General features: G+C 42.9%; 1 non-coding gene across 1 annotated transcript; it reads left to right on the top strand.

Moving 5' to 3' along the window:
* Nucleotides 1-10,353: 10,353 nt before the first annotated feature.
* LOC114927682 (small nucleolar RNA R71) lies at nucleotides 10,354-10,457 on the top strand. Its single transcript, XR_003818392.1, has one exon. It is a non-coding gene; the product is annotated as a small nucleolar RNA R71 (small nucleolar RNA).
* Nucleotides 10,458-24,575: the final 14,118 nt, after the last annotated feature.

Here is a 24,575-nt window from a genome sequence, read left to right as displayed (position 1 = left end):
TATGACAAACTCAAAGTAGCATTGACACAAGCTCCTATAGTGCGAGGCCCCAATTGGACTCAACCTTTTGAAATCATGTGTGATGCTTCGAATTATGCGATAGGAGCCGCGTTAGCACAACGCGAAGGTAAAATTCCCTATGTCATAGCTTATGCTTCCAAAACATTAGACGGAGCCCAATCCAACTACACTACTACCGAAAAGGAACTCTTAGCTATTGTTTTTGCTTTGGACAAGTTCCGAGCCTATCTTCTTGGTTCCAAGGTTGTAGTGTACTCGGATCACGCGGCACTAAAATACTTGTTGGCCAAAAAGGAATCAAAACCGAGATTAATTCGTTGGGTGCTTTTGTTACAAGAATTTGACTTGGAGATCAAAGATAGGAGTGGTTCCCAAAACCTAGTGGCGGACCATTTAAGTCGCCTCGAACACACAAAAGGCGACACCACTCCTATCAATGACTCCTTTCCTTTAGATGCTTTGCACGCAATCTCGGAAGTGGTTCCTTGGTATGCCCCAATAGCAAACTATTTGGTTTCACGCACTTTCCCTTCCAATCTCGACAAAAACAAAAAGGATAAGCTGAAAAGCGAATCCAAATACTATATTTGGGATGATCCCTATTTGTGGAGATGTGGAGCGGACCAAATAGTGCGACGGTGCATACCCCAAACCGAATTCCAAGCAATCTTGGACGCTTGCCATGCTTCCGAAGGAGGTGGTCACTATGGGCCCCAAAGAACGGCAAGAAAGGTCCTTGATTGCGGATTTTGGTGGCCAACTCTTCTCAAAGATGCTTCTCTCTATTGCAAATCTTGCCCCCAATGTATTAGGTTTGGAGATATTTCCAAGAAGGACGAAATTCCCCAACAAAATATGCTTTTTTGTGAAATCTTTGACGTATGGGGAATCGACTTCATGGGACCATTTCCAAATTCAAACGGCTTTCTCTACATCTTGTTAGCCGTCGATTATGTGTCAAAATGGGTGGAGGCAATCCCCACCCGAACGGATGACGCTAATATTGTGTACTCTTTTGTGAGGAATAATATCATTTGCCGCTTTGGTGCCCCAAGAGCAATCATAAGTGACCAAGGATCACACTTTTGCAACAAAAAAATAGACGGCCTCATGAGAAAATATGGCATCATCCACAAAGTCGCCACAGCTTACCACCCTCAGACAAACGGCCAAGCCGAAGTCTCAAACCGGGAAATCAAGCATGTCTTAGAAAGGATTGTAAAGCCGAATAGGAAAGATTGGAGCACTAAACTCTCCGATGCACTGTGGGCCTATCGAACGGCTTACAAGACACCGATCGGCATGAGCCCCTTCCGGCTTGTATATGGTAAAGCATGTCACTTACCGGTGGAGATTGAACACAAAGCCTATTGGGCTGTAAAGGAGTGTAATATGAGCTTGGGTGGGGCCGGAGTAGAGAGAAAGCTTCAATTGGCGGAATTGGAATGTTTAAGATTAGAAGCTTACGACAACGCTAGGCTCTATAAGGAAAAGTTGAAAGCCATCCATGACAAGAACATTAGGAGAAGAGAGTTTAGACCCGGTGACCTAGTTCTTCTCTACAATTCAAGGTTGAGATTACTACCCGGAAAGCTCAGATCAAGGTGGGATGGACCCTACCAAGTGGAGAAAGTAGAACCTTATGGGGTCTACCACTTGCGCCACCCAACAAGCCCGGACATCTTCAAGGTAAACGGGCACCGTCTCAAATTGTATCATGGTGAGCAAAGAAAGAACTCCAAGGAATTTGAAGTGTTCCTCTTGAGGGATGCAACTCTTGTACAAGCACTATGAGCAGCTGAAAGTCCAACTTAAGGACGTTAAACAAAAGTGCTAGGTGGGAGACACCCCACCATGGTAAGATCTTCCTTTGAGCTTTGTACATAGACCCTTGACTTCATGTTTGTTAGATAGATTTTAATGTCAATTCCCTGTCATTTGTTAAATGCATAAATGGTTTACCAAGCAAAATATCCTGCTATAGTGCTTAAGCAGCTGTATGGAGGGGGGAGTTGAAATGTCAAAAGTGATGTAAACATATGCACAATTAGGAAAAGCAACCCCCTCTGCGCGTGCGCGCGCCTGGCGCGTACGCGTCCTTAAGGCACTCGACGGTCACCTACGCGGACGCGCACCGTGCGCGGACGCGTGGATTGCAAATAACAGCCCTCCATACATTTACCCGAGAGTTGCGCCCACACCATGCCAGGACCATGCCTGAAGCACAGGAAGCTCGCGCGCACGCGCACATGGTGCGTCCGCGCCCCTGGGCGAAATCTGCCAACTGACGCGCAAGCGTGCTATGCGCGTCCGCGCCGATTGCCCTGCTGCACTCCTGGTACATATTCCAGAGAGTTAGGCCACTCTCAGGCCTATACCAAGCCACAAGCCCAAAACCTCTGCCGCGTGCGCGCACCTGGCGTGCACGCGTCCATACACTGCGAGCACAACATGCGCGCGCGCGCCATAGCCGCGCACGCGCCCTTTGATCCTGCACTCCTCCCTGGGCCACTTCACAGAAAGTTGAGCCCCCTCCAGGCCCTTCTCATGCTTGGGGCACAACCGCGTTGACGCGTACGCGCACTGTGCGCGCACGCGCCAAAGGTCCTGAAGCAATCTCTGGTACATAATCCAGAGAGTTGTGCCACCCCTGTGCCTCCCTTGTGCCCCCAGCCCAAGCGCATGGACGCGCACGCGCAACGTGCGCGCGCGCGTCCCTTTCCACCTCGCCTCCCTGCGCGAGCGCGCACTGCGCGCGCACGCGCGGATGATCGGCGCAAATGTAAGAAAGGGTACACTCACCCCTCCACTTTCACTTCACATTTCCCCCCTTCATACCTTCTACTACACATCCAACTTAAAAAAGGGGCACACTCCCCCTTTCACCCTCATCCCTCCATCCCCTCTTCTACACTACCTTCTACCATTTACTACCTTCTCCACCACTCCCCATCAACCCACACCACAACCCCCTCTCCCATTTTCTTCATTATCTCACAAGGTACTATACTAAGCCACCATCTTTTGTGATTCTTATTCACTTAGTTTCACCTTCTTTTAGTTAGCTTCTTTCTTCTTTTATTTTAGTTACTTCTTTAGGAGTTTTTCTTGTTTTTGTTTTCCTTTTCCTTTTTTCCTCTCCCTCAAATTAACTCTTCATGGGCATTTGGGTCTCCACTTCACTTGCATTACTAGATGAGTTGTGTTGCTTGTTTTTCTTATAATCACTATGGACCGTAATCATTAATATTGGATTGTGAATTACTCCATTGCTTTCACCATCTTCTAATCACACACTACAAAAGGATGCACACCAAGTGTTCGACGAAAGGCATACTTGACTTTTGAGCCCACTTTGACTAAATTGCCTCTCAACTTATCACTTTTAGGCGCATCCTCATTTCTTCCAATCCATCCACTAATTTTTTTTTCTTAACTTGCTTTCCATTTGTGGTCCTTAAGGGTATGTGCCTCTCATGCTTTCTTACTTGCATGCTTAAATTACCCTTACACCATATGAGAATGATTTGCCTTGCTCTTCCCATGTTATCTTAGTTACATGTTGCAGCTGTCATGTGACAATGATACTGGTGGACGAAATTGTGATAAAAGAGTTTCAGGCACTGTTAGAGAAGCTCACAACTCCGTTCAACTAACCAGCAAGTGTACTGGGTCGTCCAAGTAATAAACCTTACGTGAGTAAGGGTCGATCCCACAGAGATTGTTGGTATGAAGCAAGCTATGGTCATCTTGTAGATCTCAGTTAGTGAGTGGAATCATAGGGTCAAATGGAATTTAGAAAATCAAATAATAAAAGGAAATAATAAAAGGGATAGAATACTTATGCAGATTCATTGGTGGGAATTTCAGATAAGCGAATGGAGATACTGTATGGCTCAAGAACGCCTGTTCTCCCACTGCTTCAACTCAATCCTTCTTACTCCTTTCCATGGCAAGCTGTATATAGGGGTTCACCATCAGCGGTGGCTACTTTCAATCCTCTCGGGAAAATGATCCTATGCGGCTGTCACTCGCACGGCTAATCGTCTGGAGGCATCACCCATGGTTGATGGCTACATCCCATCCTCGCAGTGAAAACTACGCTCACGCACTCTGTCACAGCACGGCTAATCACTGGTTGGTTCCTGCGCCTACTGGAATAGAATCCCTTGATTCTTTTGCGTCTGTCACTAACGCCCAGCACTTGCAAGTTTGAAGCACGTCACAGTCATTCATTACCGGAATCCTACTCGGAATACCACAGACAAGGTGAGACTTTCCGGATTCCCAGGAACCTACTCGGAATACCACAGACAAGGTGAGACTTTCCGGATCCTCATAAATACCGCCATCTATCTAGCTTATACCACGAAGATTCTCTTGGGGAATCTAAGAGATACACATTCAAGCTCGGTTGCATGTAGAACGGAAGTGGTTGTCAATCACGTGCGTTCATAAGGGAGAATGATAATGATCGTCACTTTCATCATTACATTCATCATGTTCTTGAGTACGAATGAATATCTTGGAATAAGAATAGGAGAGATTTGAATAAAAGATAATAGAATTGCATTAATACTTGAGGTACAGCAGAGCTCCACACCCTTAATCTATGGTGTGCAGAAACTCCACCGTTGAAAATACATAAGTAAAAGGTTCAGGCATGGCCGAATGGCCAGCCCTCTCCATGATCAAGTGACCGAATATTCAAGAGATTAAACTGTCAAAAGATGTCTAGTACAATAGATAAATGTTCTATTTATAATAAACTAGCTCCTAGGGTTTACATGAGTAAGTATTTGATGCATAAATCCACTTCCGGGGCCCACTTGGTGTATGCTTGGGCTGAGCTTGATCAATCCACGGGCTGAGGCTTCTCTTGGAGTTGAACTTCGAGTTATGACGTGTTTTGGGCGTTCAACTCCGGATCATGACGTTTTTCTGGCGTTTAACTCCAGACAGCAGCTTGTACTTGGCGTTCAACGCCAAGTTACGTCGTCAATCTTCGAATAAAGTATGGACTATTATATATTGCTGGAAAACTCTGGATGTCTACTTTCCAACGCCGTTGAGAGCGCGCCAATTGGAGTTCTGTAGCTCCAGAAAATTCATTTCGAGTGTAGGGAGGTCAGATTCCAACAGCATCAGCAGTCCTTTTGTCAGCCTTCTTCAGAGTTTTGCTCAATTCCCTCAATTTCAGTCAGAATTTACCTGAAATCACAGAAAAACACACAAACTCATAGTAAAGTCAAGAAATGTGAATTTAACATAAAAAATAATGAAAACATCCCTAAAAGTAGCTCAAACTTACTAAAAACTATATAAAACAATGCCAAAAAGCGTATAAATTATCCGCTCATCACAACACCAAACTTAAATTGTTGCTTGTCCCCAAGCAACTGAAAATCAAATAGGATAAAAGAAGAGAATATACTATAAATTCCAGAATACCAATGAATATTAATTTAATTAGATGAGCGGGACTTGTAGATTTTTGCTTCTGAATAGTTTTGGCATCTCACTTTTTCCTTTGAAGTTCAGAGTGATTGGCGTCTCTGGGAACTCAGAATTTCGGATAGTGTTATTGACTTTCCTAGTTAAGCATGTTGATTCTTGAACACAGCTACTTATGTGTCTTGGCCGTGGCCCTAAGCACTTTGTTTTCCAGTATTACCACCGGATACATCAATGCCACAGACACATAACTGGGTGAACCTTTTCAGATTGTGACTCAGCTTTGCTAAAGTCCCCAGTTAGTGGTGTCCAGAGCTCTTAAGCACACTCTTTTGCCTTGGATCACAACTTTAACCACTTAGTCTCAAGCTTTTCACTTGGACCTTCATGACACAAGCACATGGTTAGGGACAGCTTGATTTAGCCGCTTAGGCCTGGATTTAATTTCCTTAGGCCCTCCTATCCATTGATACTCAAAGCCTTGGATCCTTGCCACCCTTGCCTTTTGGTTTTAAGGGCTATTGGCTTTTTCTGCTTGCTTTTTCTTTTTCTTTCTAATTTTTTTTTTCGCCATTTTTTTTTTCGCAAGCTTTTTCTTCACTGCTATTTGTTGCTTCAAGAATCAATTCATGAATTTTTCAGTTCATCAATAACATTTCTCTTTGTTCATCATTCTTTCAAGAGCCAACAATTTTAACACTCATAAACAACAAGATCAAAAATATGCACTGTTCAAGCATTCATTCAGAAAACAAAAAGTATTGCCACCACATCAATATAATTAAATTAAATTCAAGGATAAATTCGAAATTCATGTACTTCTTGTTCTCTTGAATTAAAACATTTTTCATTTAAGAGAGGTGAAGGATTAATGGATTTTATTCATAGCTTTAAGGCATGGTTACATACTAATGATCATGAAATAAAGACACAAAACATAGATAAACACAATACTAAAAACCGAAAACAGAAAGAAATAAAGAACAAGGAATGAATCCACCTCTAGTGGCGTCTTCTTCTTGAAGGGCCAATGATGTTCTTCAGCTCTTCTATGTCCCTTCCTTGCCTTTGTTGCTCCTCCCTCATTGCTCTTTGATCTTCTCTTATTTCTTGGAGAATGATGGAGTGCTCATGATGTTCCACCCTTAATTGTTCCACATTATGGCTCAAATCTTCTAAGGAGGTGTTGAGTTGCTCCCAATAGTTGTTGGGAGGAAAGTGCATTCCTTGAGGCATCTCAGGAATTTGTTGATGGTGAGCTTCCTCATGCATTTCTTGAGGGCCGTGAGGAGCTTCTCTTGCTTGCTCCATCCTTTTCTTGGTGATTGGCTTGTCTTCTTCAATGGAGACATCTCCATCTATGATAACTCCAGCTGAGTAGCATAGATGGCATATGAGGTGAGGGAAGGCTAGCCGTGCCATGGTTGAGGACTTGTCGGCTATTTTGTAGAGTTCATTGGAGATGATCTCATGAACTTCTACTTCCTCTCCAATCATGATGCTATGGATCATGATGGCCCGATCCACAGTAACTTCAGATCGGTTGCTAGTAGGAATGATGGATCTTTGGATGAACTCCAACCATCCTCTAGCCACAGGCTTGAGATCCAGTCTTCTTAGTTGGACTGGCTTGCCTTTGGAGTCTATTCTCCATTGGGCTCCTTCCACACATATGTCCGTAAGGACTTGGTCCAACCTTTGATTAAAGTTGACCCTTCTAGTGTAGGGGCGTTCATCTCCTTGCATCATAGGCAAGTGAAACGCCAACCTCACATTTTCCGGACTAAAATCTAAGTATTTCCCCCGAACCATTGTGATATAGTTCTTTGGATTCGGGTTCATACTTTGATCATGGTTCCTAGTGATCCATGCATTGGCATAGAACTCTTGAACCATCAATATTCCGACTTGTTGCATGGGGTTGGCTAGGACTTCCCAACCTCTTCTTTGGATTTCATGTCGGATTTCCGGATACTCATTCTTTTTGAGCTTGAAAGGGACCTCGGGGATCACCTTCTTCTTTGCCACAACATCATAGAAGTGGTCTTGATGGCTCTTGGAGATGAATCTCTCCTTCTCCCATGACTCGGAGGTGGAAGCTTTTGTCTTCCCTTTCCCTTTTTTAGAGGATACTCCGGCCTTAGGTGCCATTGATGGTAATGGAAAAACAAAAAGCTTATGCTTTTACCACACCAAGCTTAAAATTTTGCTCGCCCTCGAGCAAGAAAGAAAAGAAAAGTAGAAGAAGAAGAAGAGAATAGGGAAGAGAGGGAGAAGAGTTGGTTCGGCTATGTGGGAAAATGTGGGTTTGTAATGTGTGAAAATGAAGAAGAGTGGAAGGGTATTTATAGGGAGAGGGGAGGGTATAGGTTCGGCCAATTTGGGTGGGAATGGGTGGGAAAATGAATTTGAATTGTATGAAGGTAGGTGGGGTTTATGGGGAAGAGTGGGTTGATGTGAATGGTGAATGGGGTAATTGGAAAGAGGAATTGAGGTGATTGGTGAAGGTTTTTTTTTTGGGAAGTGTGACATGGGGAAGAGTGAAATGAGATTTGGATTAGGAGAGTGTGATTAGGATTAAAAGAAAAGGTAGGAATATGGTAGGTGGGGATCCTGTGGGGTCCACAGATCCTGAGGGGGATCCTGTGGGGTCCACAGATCCTGAGGTGAAAAGAAATACCATTCCTTCACCATATAGGCATGTAAATTGCCTTCGTGCATCATTCTGGCGTTCAAACGCCCATTGGTGCACGTTCTGGGCGTTCAACGCCCATGTAATGCATGTTTCTGGCGTTGAACGCCAGTTTCATGCTTGTTGCTGGCGTTTAACACCAACTTGTCTCTTCCAGGCACATTCCTGGCGTTTAACGCCAGGTTGTTGCTTGTTTCTGGCGTTCAGCGCCAGAATGGTGCTCTGTTCTGGCGTTGAACGCCAGCCAGATGCATCTTACTGGCGTTGAACGCCAGTCTACGCTACCTCCAGGGTGAAAATTTTTTTTTTCTTCTGTTTTTGACTCCGTTTTTAATTTTTTTGATTTTTTCGTGACTCCTCATGATCATGTACCTAATAAAACACAAAAATAACACTAAAACAAAATAAAATAAAATTAGATAAATAAAATTGGGTTGCCTCCCAACAAGCGCTTCTTTAATGTCAATAGCTTGACAGTGGCTCTCATGGAGCCACAAGGTGATCAGGTCAATGTTGTATAGTTGTCCACACCAAACTTAGAGTTTGGATATGGGATCTTAACACCAAACTTAGAGTTTGGTTGTGGCCTCACAACACCAAACTTAGAGTTTGACTGTGTGGGATCTTCTTGACTCTGAACTGAGAGAAGCTCTTCATGCTTACTCTCTTTTGTCACAGAGGGATGGCCATGTGCCTTAAACACAAGGTAGCCCCCATTCAATTAAAGGACTAACTCACCTCTGTTGACATCTATCACAGCTCCTGCTGTGGCTAGGAAAGGTCTTCCTAGGATGATGCATTCATCATCTTCCTTCCTAGTGTCTAGGATTATGAAATCAGCAGGGATGTAAAGGCCTTCAACCTTTACTAGCACGTCCTCTACTATTCCATAAGCTTGTCTCATGGACTTGTCTGCCAATTGTAGTGAGAACAAGGCAGGTTGTACCTCAATGATCCCCAGCTTCTCCATTACAGAGAGTGGCATAAGATTTATTCCTGACCCCAGATCACATAGAGCTTTTTCAAAGCTCATGGTGCCAATGGTACAAGGTATTAAGAACTTGCCAGGATCTTGTTTCTTTTGAGGTAGAGTTTTCTGAATCCAAGTATCTAGTTCACTAATGAGCAAGGGAGGTTCACTTTCCCAAGTCTCATTACCAAACAGCTTGGCATTCAGTTTCATGATAGCTCCTAAATATTGAGCAACTTGCTCTCCAGTCACATCTTCATCCTCTTCAGAGGAAGAATAGTCTTCAGAGCTCATGAATGGCAGAAGGAGATTTAATGGAATCTCTATGGTCTCTAGATGAGCCTCAGATTCCTCTGGATCCTTAATAGGAAACTCCTTCTTGCTTGAAGGATGTCCCAGGAGGTCTTCCTCACTAGGATTTTCGTCCTCCTCCTCCCTAGTGCATTCGGCCACTTTGATTAAATCAATGGCCTTGCACTCTCCTTTTGGATTCTCTTCTGTATTGCTTGGGAGAATACTGGGAGGAGTTTCAATGACTTTCTTACTCAGCTGGCCCACTTGTGCCTCCAAATTTCTAATGGAGGATCTTGTTTCATTCATGAAACTGAAAGTGGCCTTTGACAGATCAGAGACTATATTAGCTAAATTAGAAGTGTTTTGTTCAGAGTTCTCTGTCTGTTGCTGAGAAGATGATGGATATGGCTTACTATTGCTCAGCCTATTGCGTCCACCATTGTTAAAGCCTTGTTGAGGCTTTTGTTGATCCTTCCAGGAGAAATTTGGATGATTTCTCCATGATGGGTTATAGGTGTTTCCATAAGGTTCACCCATGTAATTAACCTCTGCCATGGCAGGGTTCTCAGGATCATAAGCTTCTTCAGAAGCTACCTCTCTAGTACTGTTGGATGCATGTTGCAATCCATTCAGATTTTGAGAGATAATGTTGACCTGTTGAGTCAACATTTTGTTCTGAGCCAATATGGCATTCAGAGCATCAATTTCAAGAACTCCTTTCTTCTGAGGTATCCCATTATTCACGGAATTCCTCTCAGAGGTGTACATGAACTGGTTGTTTGCAACCATGTCAATGAGTTCTTGAGCCTCTTCAGGCGTTTTCTTCAGGTGAATAGATCCACCTGCAGAATGGTCCAATGACATTTTTGAAAATTCAGAGAGACCATGATAGAATATATCTAATAGGGTCCATTCTGAAAACATGTCAGATGGACATCTTTTGGTCAACTGCTTATATCTTTCCCAAGCTTCATAGAGGGATTCACCATCTTTTTGTTTGAAGGTTTGAACATCCACTCTCAGCTTGCTCAGCTTTTGAGGAGGGAAGAATTTATCCAAAAAGGCAGTGACCAGCTTATCCCATGAGTCCAGGCTATCCTTAGGTTGTGAATCCAACCATATTCTAGCTCTGTCTCTTACAGCAAAAGGGAAAAGCATGAGTCTGTAGACTTCAGGATTAACTCCATTCGTCTTTACAGTCTCACAGACCTGCAAGAACTCAATTAAAAACTGATAAGGATCTTCAGATGGAAGTCCATAAAACTTGCAGTTTTGTTGCATTAATGCAACTAGTTGAGGCTTAAGCTCAAAGTTGTTGGCTCCAATGGCAGGAATGGAGATGCTTCTTCCATCAAACTTGGATGTTGGCTTTGTGAAGTCACCAAGCATTCTCCTTGCATTATTATTATTATTATTTTCGGCTGCCATGTCTTTCTCTTGTTCGAAAATTTCTGAAAGGTTGTTTTTAGAATAATTTAATTTAGCTTCTCTTAATTTTCTCTTCAGAGTCCTTTCAGGTTCTGGATCAACTTCAACAAGAGTGCCTTTTTCCCTGTTCCTGCTCATATGAAAGAGAAGAAAACAAGAAAAGAAAGAGGAATCCTCTATGTCACAGTATAGAGATTCATTTATGTTAGTAGAAGAAGAAGGGGGTAGAAGAATGAAGAAGGATGAATTCGGATTTTTGGATGAAGAGAGGTGAAGAGAAGTGTTAGTAATTAAATAATTAAATAAAAGAAGAAAAGAGAAGGAAGATTTCGAAAATAATTTTTGAAAAAGAGGTTAGTAATTTTCGAAAATCAAAGACAAAATATAATTAAAATTAAAATTTAAAACAAAAAGAATTTTTGAAAAAGAGAGGGAGAATTTTCGAAAATTAGAGAGGGAAAAGTAGTTAGTTGGTTTTGAAAAAGATAAGAAACAAACAAAAAGTTAGTTAGTTGATTGAAAAAGATTTGAAATCAAATTTGAAAAAGATAAGAAGATAAGAAGTTAGATAAGATATTTTGAAATCAAATTTTGAAAAAGATAAAATTTTTTAAGAAGATAAGATAAAAGATAAAAAGATAAGATAAAAATTTTAATAAAAAGATATTTTGAAAAAGATTTATTTTTTTTTAAAATTACTTAACTAACAAGAAACTACAAGATAAGATTCTAGAATTTGAAGATTGAACCTTTCTTAACAAGAAAGTAACAAACTTCAAATTTTTGAACCAATCATATTAATTGTTAGCTAATTTTTGAAAATATGATATAAAGATAAGAAAAAGATTTTGAAAATTAATTTTTTAAAAATTTCGAAAATAATTACAAAATAAAAAAGATATGATTTTTGAAAAAGATTTTGAAAAGATAAGATTTTTAAAATTGAAATTTTGATTTGACTTGTAAGAAACAACTAATTTTTAAAAATTTTTGACCCAGTCAACCCAAAATTTCGAAATTTTGGAGAAAATAAGGAAAAGATAATTTTTTTGATTTTTGAATTTTTTTAATTATGAGAGACAAAAACAACAAAAATACTCAATGCATGAAATTTTTAGATCAAAACAATGAATGCATGCAAGAATGCTATGAATGTCAAGATGAACACCAAGAACACTTTGAAGATCATGATGAACATCAAGAACATAATTTTGAAAAATTTTTAATGCAAAGAAAACATGCAAGACACCAAACTTAGAAATCTTTAATGCATGGAAAATATGAATGCAAAAATGCACATGAAAAACAACAAAAGACACAAAACAAGAAATCATCAAGATCAAACAAGAAGACTTGTCAAGAACAACTTGAAGATCATGAAGAACACTATGAATGCATGAGATTTTCGAAAAGAATGCAAGAAAAATTTTAAAAGCATGCAATTGACACCAAACTTAAAGATTAACACAAGACTCAAACAAGAAACACAAAATATTTTTTGGTTTTTATGATTTTCTAATTTTTTTGTATTTTTATTATTTTTTTTCGAAAATATTTTTGGAAAAACGAATAAATAAAAGAAAAATTTTTGAAAAAGTTTTTGAAAAGAAAATTACCTAATCTGAGCAACAAGATGAACCGTCAGTTGTCCATACTCGAACAATCCCCAGCAACGGCGCCAAAAACTTGGTGGACAAAATTGTGATAAAAGAGTTTCAGGCACTGTTAGAGAAGCTCACAACTCCGTTCAACTAACCAGCAAGTGTACTGGGTCGTCCAAGTAATAAACCTTACGTGAGTAAGGGTCGATCCCACAGAGATTGTTGGTATGAAGCAAGCTATGGTCATCTTGTAGATCTCAGTTAGTGAGTGGAATCATAGGGTCAAATGGAATTTAGAAAATCAAATAATAAAAGCAAATAATAAAAGGGATAGAATACTTATGCAGATTCATTGGTGGGAATTTCAGATAAGCGAATGGAGATACTGTATGGCTCAAGAACGCCTGTTCTCCCACTGCTTCAACTCAATCCTTCTTACTCCTTTCCATGGCAAGCTGTGTATAGGGGTTCACCATCAGCGATGGCTACTTTCAATCCTCTCGGGAAAATGATCCTATGCGGCTGTCACTCGCACGGCTAATCGTCTGGAGGCATCACCCATGGTTGATGGCTACATCCCATCCTCGCAGTGAAAACTACGCTCACGCACTCTGTCACAGCACGGCTAATCACTGGTTGGTTCCTGCGCCTACTGGAATAGAATCCCTTGATTCTTTTGCGTCTGTCACTAACGCCCAGCACTTGCAAGTTTGAAGCACGTCACAGTCATTCATTACCGGAATCCTACTCGGAATACCACAGACAAGGTGAGACTTTCCGGATTCCCAGGATCCTACTCGGAATACCACAGACAAGGTGAGACTTTCCGGATCCTCATAAATGCCGCCATCTATCTAGCTTATACCACGAAGATTCTGTTGGGGAATCTAAGAGATACACATTCAAGCTCGGTTGCATGTAGAACGGAAGTGGTTGTCAATCACGTGCGTTCATAAGGGAGAATGATAATGATCGTCACTTTCATCATTACATTCATCATGTTCTTGGGTACGAATGAATATCTTGGAATAAGAATAGGAGAGATTTGAATAAAAGATAATAGAATTGCATTAATACTTGAGGTACAGCAGAGCTCCACACCCTTAATCTATGGTGTGCAGAAACTCCACCGTTGAAAATACATAAGTAAAAGGTTCAGGCATGGCCGAATGGCCAGCCCTCTCCATGATCAAGTGACCGAATATTCAAGAGATTAAACTGTCAAAAGATGTCTAATACAATAGATAAATGTTCTATTTATAATAAACTAGCTCCTAGGGTTTACATGAGTAAGTATTTGATGCATAAATCCACTTCCGGGGCCCACTTGGTGTATGCTTGGGCTGAGCTTGATCAATCCACGAGCTGAGGCTTCTCTTGGAGTTGAACTTCGAGTTATGATGTGTTTTGGGCGTTCAACTCCGGATCATGACATTTTTCTGGCGTTTAACTCCAGACAGCAGCTTGTACTTGGCGTTCAACGCCAAGTTACGTCGTCAATCTTCGAATAAAGTATAGACTATTATATATTGCTGGAAAGCTCTGGATGTCTACTTTCCAACGCCGTTGAGAGCACGCCAATTGAAGTTCTGTAGCTCCAGAAAATCCATTTCGAGTGCAGGGAGGTCAGATTCCAACAGCATCAGCAGTCCTTTTGTCAGCCTTCTTCAGAGTTTTGCTCAATTCCCTCAATTTCAGTCAGAATTTACCTGAAATCACAGAAAAACACACAAACTCATAGTAAAGTCCAGAAATGTGAATTTAACATAAAAACTAATGAAAACATCCCTAAAAGTAGCTCAAACTTACTAAAAACTATATAAAAACAATGCCAAAAAGCGTATAAATTATCCGCTCATCAGATACCCATATTCTACGGCATAACTTTTCATTGTATAATCACATTTACTTCCAATTATTTGGGTTTGATGTTTTTTTTCCCTTTCTTTGTTCTCATAGGATGCTCATCAAAAAGAACAAAGGGAACGCCCCCAAGAAGCCAACTTCCAATAAAGCGCACCACGACTTAACGGCCAAGCCACTCTTAAGGAAGACTAAGGGCCCCGTTGATGTTTTAGAGAAGGACAACCCTCCTAAGGATTCGAACAAGTTTCCCAACCGTTACTGCAAACTTGTTTACTCAAGAATGATCGAAAGAAATTATCATCCGGAACCCCTCCTAGTCCTACCGGCTCACCTTCGTCCGATTGTGATGCCACACATTGACCGGAGGCAATGGAGGTTCCTCTTGAGGCAACCAAAGGAGGCCAATCTCTCATGGGTAGTGGAATTTTACTCCAACTACCACTCTCCCCTTCTCACATCAATATTTGTGCGCCGAAAGCAAGTGTCGGTCACAGTGGAAACCATCCAAGAAGTCCTTGGGATTGAACCATCAACGGATGTATATGACGCCTACAAAGAAGTCTTGGCTACATGCGATGACCGTGCATTCGATTGGAGCGCGATCCTCCGCGTCATTGCTTTACCCGACGCATATTGGATTCGGGGGACCATAAAGCAAAGACCTAAGGGTTTAGATGTCCGCCACCTCACTCAAGAAGCCACGGCATGGGCCCAAATTCTAGCTCACTATGTGCTCCCAAGTACACATGGGTCATCCATCACCGCCGAGTTGGCCTTATTGATATGGTGCATCTTAACCGAGAAGCCAGTCAACATTCCGCATGCCATCCGCCAATCCATGGGGCGCATTCATGCCAAAGGCAATCTACCATTCCCCGCTTTGGTGACAGAATTGGTTGCAAAAGCCGGCGTCAACCGAGAGGCTAAAGATAGGAGAACTTCAATTCCTGTCGATGGTGATATAATTCCGACCAAGAGATGCCTCAAGCCTCCGGAAGCCACCAAGGACATCGGACTACCCACACCAACTCGCAACACCACCAGTTCATCTACATCACAAAAATCGGCCGCCCAACGCCTTGAAGACCTTCACAAGAAATTGGACCGTTATGAGCGGCGCAACAAACGCCGTTATGCTCATGTGAAGAGACTTCTAAGCATAGTCACCCCACCTATGGAGGAACCCGATATCTCCACATCTACCGCAACTTCAAGCGGAGAGAGCGATGACATCGGAGATGTGGGACACTCGGAGCTCAACCGACCACTGCGCCTAACCTATAGCACAGAGGACCGTGCTAAGTTTTAAGTGTGGGGAGGTCGGCCGACCGATCTCCGTAGGTAACATCTGAATAAATCTGAATACATTAGGATAGGTTGCATGATTAGGTCTTAGTTGGCACCATTCGCATGATAAGTTTACTTGGTTGGAACAATGAAATTCTTTCTTAGGAAACCAATACTTTGGGACAACCGTGGGGCATTGCAAATTTTAAATGCCTTGATGCCAAAATTGCATGAAGAATTATATTTTGGAACATAGTTTTGAGCTAAGAACACAAGCAAGTGAGTTTTGAGCCTAATGGTGTGGTTACATCTTACAACCACTTACTTTTCTTCTTGTGTGCATTATTCTCTTTCTATGATTGTAATCTTTGCTTTGTTTCATTCTTTATGTCCATTATTTTGTGTATTCATGCATTTATATGATTGAGGCCATCATTTCATTAGCTCACTTACCCAAATAGCCTACCTTTTATCTTCCATTGTTAACCAATTTGAGCCTACGATTAACCCACTTGTTCTTTAATTTAGCACATTACAAGCCTTAAAGCGGAAAACAATGAAAGTCCTTAATTTGGATCTTTGATTGGCTTAGGCTAGTGTATGTGAGTATCATTCAAGTGTGGGAACCTTGGGACATTGGGTGAATAAAAGGGTAGTTTTGTATTGTTATTAGAAATATTGAGGAATTGGGTACATACTCATGTCTTGATTAAATGTATAGACCTTATGCATTGATGTTCTTGCATATAGTTTGAAAGAAAAAAAAGAGAAAAGAATGAAAAGAAAAGAAATGAAAGTGAAAAAAAAAAGAAAAAAATATAGAAAAGAAAGAAAAAAGAAAAGCAATAAAGGGGACAAAATGCCCCCAAAGTAAAGTTCAAATAAAATCAATGCATAAGTATTGTGAAATGGATGGAAAATACATGAGTATGTGAAAAAGTGAGGAATGGGTAGTTAGATTAGTACTTAATTGAATAGGTCATTATATAGGTTAGGTGGAAAAGTTTAAGTTAATCAAAGATTCAATTCCTAAGTCCACTAGCCATATATGATCCTACCTTGACCCTAGCCCCATTACATCCTAAGGAGAAGACCTCATGATAGATGTATGCATGCATGAAATATATGTTTATTGTTAGAAGAAGAACAAATCTTGGAAAGCATGATTAGGGGAGAATTGAGAGAATCAACCCTAAACACTTGAGCGACCAGAGCGCAAATACTTCCGGTGAGGGTTCGATGCTCAATCCCTTGATTCCCGGCTCTTGCGAGCATTCCTCATGCAAGGTTGTATATATTGCATTTGATACTTAGAAATTGGCAAGTCCTATGCATTGACCACCATCGTGTCCCATATGCTCGCATATGTCATAAGGAAGCTGATTTGTTCCCAACCAAGTAGATAACAGCACTAGTCGTAGTTGCATGCATATAAGTAGGTTGCATTTCGTGAGTCCTATACGTTTGTGACTCCTCGGTCTTCTGTGTTTCTTTGCATCTTCCTAAGCATGAGGACATGCTAGAATCTAAGTGTGGGGAGGTTGACAAACCCCATTTTGAGGGTTTATCTTGTGCTAATTTCAAAGGATTTATCAATGATTTCACACACTTTCTGCATGAAAAGACAAGGATTTGCATTCCTTTCCTAGTTTTGTCTCATGAATGAAAACATGCTTATTTTGCACTAAAATAGATACATCTCTAATCTTCTCTTGATGCCATTCGATGCCGTGACTTGTGCACTAAGTGGTTTCAGGATATAGAGTAGGAATGGACAGGAAAAGAGAAGGAAGACGGGTGCAAGGGAAGGAAGCATGAGAATTGAAGCTTTGGAAATTTCCGCAAGGGCGCGTGCGCGCACCTGACGCGCCCGCGCGGATAAGAGCAACGTGAAGCCGAGACCAAAAGCCAAGCCACGAGCCGGCTTGAGTAGCGGCTAAGCCAGGATTCTCATGGACGCGCACGCGTACGTCCCGCCTCCGCGTACACTCTAAAACCGCATCCATGGCGCGTGCGCGTACCTTGCGCGTACGCGCCGATGTTCGAATATGATTTTTTTAGAAGTCACGTGACTCAGGCGTGGAGTTGGTTAGAGATCTGAACTTTTGAGGAGTGTATTGGCGGGAAAAGTCTTAAGAGGACTAGGGGAGCAAGAGTCAAGACACTTAATTCATTTTCTAGTTTTAGAGATATTTTTGGGGGAGAGGGGAGAGAGGACTCAAGTTCTTACTAGGGTTCTTCTTCATCAAAATTCTGGATTTCTACCCATTCTTTGGTGAGATCCATTGCAACTTTCATTCCACTTTGTTCATGTAATAGGTTTTCTTTTCCAATTTCAAGTTGTAGTTGTAATTGCTAAAATTCCTTGGATCTAGGATTCAACTTTATGATTTTTGGATTCTGTTCCGGGGGTTACCTGAAACGTGTAGCTCGGTCGTCTGGCAAGACCCGAGGTGAGGGTGCTGTGACCCGAGCTTGATGTGCCGAGCGGCTGGTGGTTGTACCTGCAATGACACTCCGATGCTTAAGTTAGCATGGGCCCAAGCAGATATCGAGTAGAATTAGAGTATGAGTTATACCTGGGTGCTCCAGTGTATTTATAGTAGTTGGTCGTGATCTTCCCTGGATAAGATATTCTTATCTTATCTTATCTTTTGGGAGTTTTATCCCTATCTTTGTGGAACCGCCTTTCTTTAGGCCTTTTCGGCCTTTAGGTTTTGGGCTTCGTTCCTTCTGATGGGCCTTCTTAGCTTATTTGTCCGAGGTCCGACCTCAGGCGTGGGCCTTGGGACGAGGTCGGACCTTTCTATGAACTTCCGAGTTGGGGGAGCTCGGTCAGGGTATGAACAGTGCCCCTGCCCGAGTTCGTCCTTTGAGAGGTCGAGCTCGGGCATAGTTCAAAATTTTCAAAAAATGGCCGTTTTCAGCATTTATTGCTTTTTACCGTTTCTCCTCGATTTCCGTTCGGGCTCTGTGAAGGCATTATTTATTTGCCCCTTTCCTCATTTTCTTCGTTTATTCTGTTCCCTTTCCATTTTCTGAGTTTTTCGCCACCTCTCTTTCGAGCGCCGCTCCTTCTTTGTTCTTTTTCTCCGATTCTTTCTGTGCGTTTTTCCGGGGTTTCCTCTGCGCCGCCGTTTTCGTTCTCCTTGCATCGGAGCTCGTCGTCTTCTTCCTTTCTTCCAGGTTTGTTCTCGTCTTCATTTTCTTTGCGCACATATGCTTCTGTTTCTTTTTTCTTCTATGCCTGGGTTTGCCCCGAAAAGAGTCGCCGCCATTGCTTTGGTTGTTTGTATGTGGGGGGGGGGGGCTCTTTTCTCTTTTTCGGGTTTCTGTATTCTCTTCTAAAAGAGCTTGGTTTTCTCGCCTTTGCTGAATGGGTTTTTTGCTGTCTGCCTTTATGTGATTTTTGCTTGCTGTTGTATTCTTCTTTGTAGGCAAGAATTTTTATGTCTCGAAAGGTTCTTCAAGCGATGTCGACCAGGATTCCGAGTGGTCTTGGTTGGGTAGACCCTGTTCCTCTAAGAGTCCCGTCTGTGGTAGATTCTGAGTATTTAGCTAGGTTTCGTAGGCAATGTAGCATATGTGAAGATAGAGAATCTGAGAGGGATTATGAGTTAGTAGCCCCGGATTTCGAGGAGAGAGTGTGCTTCCCGCCTTTAGATAGTTCCGAGAAGCTCTTCTTTTATGCTTATGATTGCTTTTTCTCTAAGCTGAGTGTCCGACTTCCTTTTACCGACCTGGAGTCCGAGGTGTTATGGTCTTGTAACCTTGCCCCTACGCAGCTTCATCCGAATTCTTGGGCATTTTTAAAGCTGTTCCAACTTTTGTGTCAATTTTTGGGTGTCTCTCCCTCTATTTCTCTTTTTTCCTATTTGTTTGTGTTGACGAAGCCGGGTTCGGGTGGAGGGAAGGTGTCCTGGGTCTCTTTAGGGCTAACCAGGGGAGAAAGTTTTGTACCCTGTATGATGAGTCCTTTCACGATTTTAAGAACTTTTATTTCAAGGTCCGGGCTGTTGGAGACGTCCGACCTTTCTTTCTAGATGAGAGTGGGGAGCCTTCTTTTCCTCTTTGTTGGCAGGAGAATATAGTGTCTGTTAAGTATACTTTTGAGAGTTTAGATGAGGTGGAGCAGGCCTTTGTGGGTGTGGTGAGCAGTTTATGGGGTCAGGCACCTCACTTGGACACGAAGAAAATGTTGGGAGATCCAAGCCTTCTCCGTTCCGAGTTAGGTAGTTCCCGACCTCTTTGAGATTTATCCTTCTTAGTATTTGGGTTTTGTTTTGGTGGAATTTCTGTTGTGGTGATCTTTTTACTTTTTATTTCTGCAGAGATGTCTTCTCAGGCGGATTCTATGAAGTTTCTTCGTCGGACGAAGAAGTCGGTGGCTGCTCGAAATCTCGAGGCCGGGGATGCTTCTGCCCGATCTTCTCCGCAAAAGACTACTATAGGTGTTCAGACTCGGTCGAAGACTATTCCGACTCCCCAGTTCCGAGCTTTAAGTCAGGATCCTCCGACCTCTGGGCCTGCTACCTCTCCTCCTCCTCCGTTCTCGGGTCCTCCTCCCAAGAAGCAGAAGACCTCTCAAGAGCTTGCCGGTTTCAATGATAAGGACTTTGACGCTCTTGGTTGGGTTGAGCAGCATATTCTCCCTCAGACCTTTATTTCCACTGATGATGTTTCTATGGAGCATCATTTTCAGTATATGGCGCGGAGCTGTGTCCGGATGGCTAGTCTTCATGCCGCTATTGCCCGGGAGTTCAAGAAATCCCCTCTTGGGGCGACCAGCTCCCGACTTGAGAAGGCTCAGTCCGAGCTCGATAAGATTAGTCAACTGAAGGCTGCCAGGATTACTGAGCTGGAGGCCTCCTTGGAGAAAGAGAAAACTAAAGCTACCGCGGCTGTGGCGGCAGCGAAGACATCTGAGGAGATGGCGAAGGTGGCTACAGAGAATTATACCAAGCTATATGCTGAGCTTGTGGAGACGAAGGAGAAGTTGCAATCTGCTCGGGATGATTTTTACGAGCTAGAGGGTCACGTGACTAAGGGTATGGATGCTATGTTTGAGAACTTGAAGGCTCAGGTCCGGGTTCTTGCTCCCGACCTGGATCTGAGCTTATTCAGTACGGATAACGTTGTCGTGGAGGGAAAGATTGTTCCTGCTCCTGCCGAGGATGAGGTTCCGATGTCCGACCCCGGAGTTCCTGCTGATAACCCGACTTCTCCTTTGGTCGGGGATGGATCTGGTGTGGGGGTTTCGAATCGGGAGGACGTTGCCGTCGATGCTGTCCCGATTTCTATGTTTGCTCCGCAGCCTTCTGTTGATGTGGAGTCCGGGAAGGACTTTGATCCTCTGTAATCTTTTTATTCTGGTTTTGTGCCCGGCCTGTGGGCTCTTTTGTCTTTTGGATGGTTTCTGTTGAACGCTTTGAACACCTTTTTGCTTTTAGCTACTTTTTTAGTAACTTTTTAGCTTATTATGCGGTGTTTTTGTTCGCGTTTTGACCTTTTGTTTCCGCTTTTGTGCTTTTTAGTTGTTTTTGGATAACAACTTTTTAGCTAGCGTTTTGACTTTTTGTTTCCGCTTTTGTGCTTTTTAGTTGTTTTTGGATAACAACTTTTTAGCTAGCGTTTTGAGACTTCCTTTGGTTTCGTTCTTGCGCTTGTACTTTTTAGTTGTTTTTGTAAAGCAACTTTTTTAGTAAGCGTTTTCGAAACCTCTTCTGATTTCGCTCTTTCGCTTTGTACTTTTTAGTTGCTTTTGTAAAGCAACTTTTTAGTAAGCGTTTTCGGAGCTTCCTTCGATTTCGTTCTTTCGCTTTGTACTTTTTAGTTGCTCTTTGTAAAGCAACTTTTTAGTAAGCGTTATTCGAAATCTCTTCTGATTTCGTTCTTTCGCTTTGTACTTTTTAGTTGCTTTTGTAAAGCAACTTTTTAGTAAGCGTTATTCGAAATCTTGGTTCTCGCCGTTTTAAGGCTTCTTTCTTGGATCCGAGCTTTTTCTCGGACCTCGGGTGCTTGAGTACCTCCTTTTTGTTAGGTCCGACTTTATCGTTGGTCGGCCCTTTTTAAGTTATTTTTGTAACCTCTTTTTTATTTGGCTTTTCGAGCCATTTCAGAGTTACTTTATAACTTCTCACATTAATTTGAACCTCGTCGCTTTATCTTTGCCGACCTTGTATGGTCTCTTGGCAAATGATTTTTTGCGTTTTGCCGAGCATAAATTAATGCGCCTTGGTGGGGTACTTTCTAGGATTTGCTTCATCATAAGGAAGAGAAAATAGAGAAATTTGATTAGTATTAAAAAAGAAAGAATATTTACAGAGTGTTTACCCTTTGACTAGGTCGGGTATCCTACTTAACCGGGTGTCTCATTAAAAAACCCTTGCAGGGAAAAAGAGTACACCTCGGGTTAAGTTTTTCTAGCTGTAGTACCGTCTTAGATTACAGGCGTGCCAGGCCCTGGGCAGCTCATTGCCTTCTAGGTCGGATATTTTGTAGTAGCCTGTCCCTAAGACTTCTGTTACCTTGTAGGGCCCTTTCCAATTTGCGGCTAGCTTTCCTTCTCCCGACTTTTGTGTTCCGATGTCATTTCGGATTAGAATCAGGTCGTGAATGGAGAAACTTCGCTTTATTACCTTTTGATTGTATCTGAGGGCCGTTCGCCGTTTTAAGGCTTCTTCTCGGATTCGGGCTCTTTCTCGGACCTCGGGGAGGAGGTCGAGTTCTTCCCTTTGTGCCTATGGGTTGCCTCCTTCGTTGTAGAAGATGACTCTGGGCGACCCTTCATCTATTTCGATAGGAATCATTGCTTCCATCCCGTAGGCTAGTCGGAATGGGGATTCTCCCGTTGTAGAGTGCGGGGTTGTCCGATATGCCCATAGTACCTGGGGGAGTTCTTCGGCCCATGCCCCTTTGGCCTCTTGGAGTCTTCGTTTTAATCCGGCCAAGATGACTTTATTTGCAGCCTCTGCTTGTCCATTGGCTTGTGGGTGCTCGACCGATGTGAATTGCTGTTTGATTTTTAGTTCGGCCACCAAGTTCTGAAAACTTGTGTCCGTGAACTGTGTTCCATTGTCTGTTGTGATGGAGTAGGGGACTCCGAACCTTGTGACAATGTTTTTGTATAGGAATCTACGGCTTTTCTGAGCCGTGATAGTGGCTAAGGGTTCAGCTTTGATCCACTTTGTGAAGTAGTCGACCCCTACTATGAGGTATTTGACTTGCCCCGGTCCTTGTGGAAACGGGCCGAGTAGGTCGAGTCCCCATTTTGCGAAGGGCCATGGCGCAGTGATGCTGATAAGGTCTTCGGGCGGTGCCTTGTGAAAATTGGCGTGTTTTTGGCAGGGGGGCATATTTTCACAAACTCCGTTGCGTCTCTTTGCAAGGTCGGCCAGTAGAACCCGGCTCTGACTACTTTTTTGGATAGTGCCCGAGCTCCGAGATGGTTCCCACACATGCCTTCGTGGACTTCTTCGAGGACGCTTTTTGTTTCTGAGGTCGGAACGCACCTAAGGAGGGGATTTGAGAATCCTCTTCTGTATAATACGTCGTGAATTAATGTATAATTCTGGGCGTCCTTTGTAAGCCTTTTAGCTTCTTTTCTTTCGGCGGGGAGAGTTCCCGACTTCAGGTAGTTGAGTATGGGGGTCACCCATCCTTGTTGTTGGTGGGATATATTTAGTATTTCTTCCTCTCTTAATACGGAGGGAGATTGTAAGGTTTCTTGGAGGAGACTTCTGTTGTTGCCTCCAGGCTTGGTGCTAGCAAGCTTTGAGAGGGCGTCTGCCCGGGCATTTTGCTCCCGAGGTATGTGCTGGATTTGTATTTCTGGGAAGTGGCGTAACTGTGCCTGTGTTTGGTCCAGGTATTTTTTCATAGTTGGGTCTTTGGCATGGTAACTTCCATTTACTTGTGATGTGATGACCTGGGAGTCGCTGAAGATTGTGATTCTTTGGGCTCCGACCTCTTCGGCTAGCTTTAGTCCTGCTAGTAGGGCCTCGTATTCGACCTGGTTGTTCGAAGCCTGGAACTCGAACTTTTAGGGATAGTTCTATCCGCGTTCCTTGGTCGCTTTCAAGTATAACCCCGGCTCCGCTTCCTGTTTTGTTTGAGGACCCGTCGACATACAGGTTCCATGAGAGTGGGGTTCCAGGGGTCTCAGTGTATTCTACGATGAAGTCGGCTAGATACTGGGATTTTATGGTAGTCCGAGCTTCATAGTGAAGGTCGAACTCGGACAGCTCCACCGCCCATTGTAGGATTCGTCCTGCCATGTCTGCTTTTTGTAGGATGTGTCTCATGGGTTGATTTGTCCGGACCTTGATGGTGTGGGCTTGAAAGTAGGGACGGAGCCTCCGGGCTGTGAACACTAGGGCATAGGCGAATTTTTCTATTTTCTGATAGTTTAACTCGGCCCCTTGTAGTGCCTTGCTTACAAAGTATATGGGGTGTTGTCCTTGGTCATTTTCTCGTATTAATGCTGAAGCAACTGCTCGATGTCCGACCGAGAGATATAATACGAGCTCTTCCCCTTTTAAAGGTCGGGTTAGGATTGGTGGCTGCCCGAGGAATTCCTTGAATTCTTGGAAGGCTTTTTCGCACTCCGGGGTCCACGCGAAGGGTTTCCCTTTCTTTAGGAGTGAGTAGAGAGGTAGTGATTTTATCGCTGATCCTGCCAAGAATCTTGATAGGGCGGCTAGCCTTCCATTCAGCTGTTGTACTTCTTTGACACAGGTCGGGCTTTTCATATTGAGTATCGCTTGGCATTTGTCCGGGTTTGCTTCGATGCCCCTTTGAGTCAACATGAAGCCTAAGAATTTTCCGGCTTCTGCGGCGAAGGTACACTTTGTCGGGTTGAGTCTCATGTTGTGTTTTCTGAGGGTGCCGAAGACACTGGTGAGGTCGGTCAGCAAGTTTCCGTCTTCTTGTGTCTTTACCAGCATGTCGTCGACGTACACCT

The sequence above is a fragment of the Arachis hypogaea genome, chromosome 4 (genome assembly GCF_003086295.3).
Source record: "Arachis hypogaea cultivar Tifrunner chromosome 4, arahy.Tifrunner.gnm2.J5K5, whole genome shotgun sequence".
Classification (NCBI taxonomy): Eukaryota; Viridiplantae; Streptophyta; class Magnoliopsida; order Fabales; family Fabaceae; genus Arachis; species Arachis hypogaea.
This window is presented reverse-complemented; position numbering and strand designations above follow the sequence as displayed.